The sequence below is a fragment of the Otolemur garnettii genome, unplaced genomic scaffold, assembly GCF_000181295.1.
Source record: "Otolemur garnettii isolate 467f Iridium unplaced genomic scaffold, OtoGar3 scaffold00012, whole genome shotgun sequence".
Classification (NCBI taxonomy): domain Eukaryota; kingdom Metazoa; phylum Chordata; class Mammalia; order Primates; family Galagidae; genus Otolemur; species Otolemur garnettii.
Genome location: NW_003852407.1, coordinates 27334214 through 27338342, shown reverse-complemented (window position 1 = coordinate 27338342; position 4129 = coordinate 27334214).

The window sequence follows — 4129 nt, the reverse complement described above, 5'->3', positions numbered from 1 at the left end:
GGGGTCACCTCTATGGTTTATCTTACAAGGGTACAAGTGAATCTTTCTAAAAGCAGAGTATGAATGTCTTAATAACTAAGAAAATGACACAAAGGCTACATTTACCAGTTTGATGACAGTATTTTAAATTGTATATGAAAACACCACACTGTACTCTGTGATTGCATTAATGTACACAGCTATGGTTTAATTTTTTAAAAATAATAATTAAATTAATAATCCAGAACTAGTTTCTTCTGTGCATGTAAACAGACCTGTAGAGTAGCAGTTCCTTGGCATAGCAGCTTTATGTAGCTGATGGAAACACAAGAACATGAAGATTTGGAAGATCCAGAGTCATGAAAGTTTACAGTGTTTACGACAAAAGAATTAGCTGAAGCATTGTCTCACTAAAGCAGGTTTTGCTAAGCTTGGGGAGCAGGATCCTAACACAGAGCAGTTTACAGAGGTTAACCAAGCAGTTAGGGAGAACAGCACCTGCTACAGGGCCATGTCCAGTGAAAAAAAGAAAAAGCATATACAAACAACCCCAGGTGCCCTTTTCAAGAAATCGACTTCAGAGATAAGCTCCGTCCCCCAGCAACAGAATCAAATCCTGATTGTCCAGCACTCACTCCATCCTCTCTAGCACCATCGCCAGCAAGTTGGATTTATATTGCCTTCTTAGGGCAGCGCCTGTGGCTCAAAGGAGTAGGCGCCAGCCCCATATGCCAGAGGTGGCGGGTTCAAACACAGCCCCGGCCTAAAAACTGAAAAAAAAAAAAAAAGAAAAATATATTGCCTTCTTAAGAAGTTAAGTGTAGTTGTGTGCAGTGGCTCACACCTGTAGTCCTAGCACTTTGGGAGGATCGCTTGAACCCAGAAGTTTGAGACCAGCTTCTGTAATCATGAGATCTCATCTCTACTAAAAAAATAAAAATTAGCCAGGTGTGGTGGTGTACATTTATAGTCCCCTTTGCTTGGGAGGCTCCTTGGTTGAGCCAAGGAGTTGGAGGCTGCACTGAGCTATGATGATGCCACTGCACTTTAGCTTGAGTAAGGGAGAGAGATCCTGTCAGGATGGAGGAGGAGGAAGTGTTAAATAAGGACTTTCATTTATTCTATGAACGCCTCACTATTACCAGGGTTGTTAAAGAGCATTAGGTGTTAAGAGATTTCAATGATTATGTGGTCTACAGAATGATCTGTTAGCTCTATACTCTACAGCAGTGATCTTCAGCTGGTGTGCTGTGAAAGGAGCTTAGGTGTGCCTCGAGAAATTTTAAGTAATCCTTAATTAAATTGTTTTCTAAAGAAGTTCAAAGCACAGTAAGTATATTCTTCTTTTACCCTTTTGTTTTTGATCAACATTCTTTAAGTGTGCCGTGGAAATTTAGGAGTTGAAGTGTGCCGTGACATTAAAAAAAAAAGGTAGAAAAACATTGCTCTAGGGCTTGAATGAAATTAATTCAATTTGAATTTTGACAAATAATTACCAACTTGCTACTCTATATAAGGCACTTCTATGGAGATCTGAAAGGAGACACAGGAAAACATCCTTGACCCAGCCCCTGTCCACAAAATGTCTCTAGCTTATATTGTTAAATAGCCTTTGCCTGAGGCTCAGTGCCTGCAGCTCAGCGGCTAGGGCGCCAGCCACATACACCAGAGATGGCGGGTTCGAAGCCAGCCTGGGCCTGCCAATAAAAATAAATAAATAAATAGCCCTTCACTGAGCCTGTTGGGCAAGTTCTTACCAAAACACAGGCCTCTGAAGTGGTGTACTTTGGACACAGAAGCAAGTGGCAAGTAGTTGACACTAAGTGGTGACATATTTTCATCCTGCTTGTAGTGCTACCTCTTGTAGGCATAGAGCTTATTCAATGGGGTTCAAATTATTAATCTTAGGGTGACCCCGAAGGGGGAAATGCGAAAATGATGCAAAAGGATATTTTATAGGCTGCTTTCTAATTTTCACTCAAAATCTCTGCCAGATTAATTACTATAATAACTTCATGTGAAGAGAAGGAAGGCTCCCTATCTGAAGTCTCCACTAAGCCTGAGTAAAATGACTTAATTACTCACTATGTTATTTTTGCTCATCCATAAAATGAGAATAATGGCTTTTACCCACATACCTTGCAGGCTACCCCTGGGCTAATAGGAAAAAAATGTCATTGTGATGAAAAAGGTAACATTACTTAGGTGTAGATTTTCTTTTATCCTGAAACTACTGCTTGTAGTAACACACACTTAGGGTGGAAAAAAGGAAGCCTCCTTAATAACAAACGTATAGAATTACCTGCTCTGCCCAACTGCATATTTCACATAAAGGCCACACTGGACAGTGTGAAGCAAGAGCTGGAGAGGAAATTCATGCCATTGGAATGTGAGTTCTTTACAGGGTCTTTGGCAGAACTAACTACCAGGGAGTGCCCTAATGGGAGGCACCACTGTCAAGTTCCAACCAAAGCTGAAATCTGCTTTATTGAGCAAAAACACTGGATACAATCAGGCTGAGCGTTCCCCTCTGGTTTGGTTAACACTGGAGATTCTGAGCTCAGAAGGTGAACTAGACGCAGGCCATGTGCCATGCAAATCTCACCACTTTCCAAGAAGCTCTTAGATCCGAGGACTTGGAACAGGGAGCAGGGGAAGGTGAACTGTAATCTGAGACAGGCACACGGCTGGATTTTGGATTCCTTTGCCTGGTAGTGAGAAATTGAGCAAGACCCTTAGCCTTGACTTCCTTATTGATAAACAAAAGTGGGTAGTGTTAGATTTGTGTTTCCTGATGCCCAGGGATCTAGGGGCAATTCTGTTTTCCAAGTGACTAACAGAAACCCTGCCTTTATTTAGAGTCTGACAACACAGACTAGTGCAAGCTCACTCTCTTCACGTTGAACTGGAATGATTTTAGTTCATTGTGGTCACACTGATTGTTTTGTGCTAATCAAAAGCCTGCGTTTTTAGTTATGTAGATCTTTAATAACATGGAAAATACTTGTTAAGAAATACAGTTGATGAAACTCTTTCAAAGCAGGAGGTCATGGTAGAAAAGTAATAAAAGGTTTTTTTTTCTTGATGACAGCAGAGTCTGGTTTCAAAAAATGCTTTTCATCTTAGGGTTTGAAGCTAACCAGTTGGGCAGCAGAACTTTGTTGATTGTCTAGTCCCTTCTGGTTTTCAAGGCCGAGGTTTTCAAGCCCAGATGTGTGGTGTTACAGTAAGTAGAATTGCCGTTAGCTTTTCTGTTTTGCTTATATTCTTTTTGTTGCTGTTGATGATCTATATTCTGCTGTTGGCCTAGAACGATGTCCCTGTTTCTGTTTTTTTTGGTGAAGTGATGATCCAACAGGACAATTTATGCAACCTGATTATTAAGTGAGCCCAAGCCCCTGGCAAGTTATAGTTTAACAACACGATTTAAAGAAGAATGTTATTAATAAGTAACACCTAGTGTTTCTGATCCCAGCTCATATTTCTAGGAAGACTTTGGAGGAGAGAAGGAGAAAGCTGCCATATTGGAGAGGGGGTAGAAAACCTATGCTTTGACTAACAGAACCAACAGCCATGCGTATAACGTGAGGCTCATCACTATCTCAAAGGGACATTACTGAGTTGATTATGCCCTTGCAGAACCCTTACTTTATCACTCTTGCATCTGGGTTCTTGTTCTCAATGGCATGGCAGGCTGTATTTCCATCTTAAGATCTGAATGACATAGCTATGCATGAATTGCTTGTGAAGTATTGGGAGACCAGCCAAACCCTGAATTCACTTGTGTTAGTTTGGGTTTGTTTATGTCCAACCATGCATGTCTGTCCTACCCACCACTCTAGGGTGAAGTAAACCAATAGCTCCTCCTGTGCTTAGGACATGTCTGTAGGTTTCACGCTGCAGATGAGCCTCACCCAGGAGCTTTTCTCCTTCTGTCCTCTCCGAGTCTTTCTAGGACCATAAGCTGGGAGTCAGAAGTCCTGGATCCAGCTTATTTCAATTTTTATTTATTTATTTATTTATTTTGAGACAGAGACTCAAGCTGTCCCCCTGGGTAGAGTGTTGTGGCATCACAGCTCACAGCAACCTCCAACTCCAGGGCTCAAGTGACTCTCCTGCCTCAGCCTCCCAAGTAGCTGGGGCCACAGGC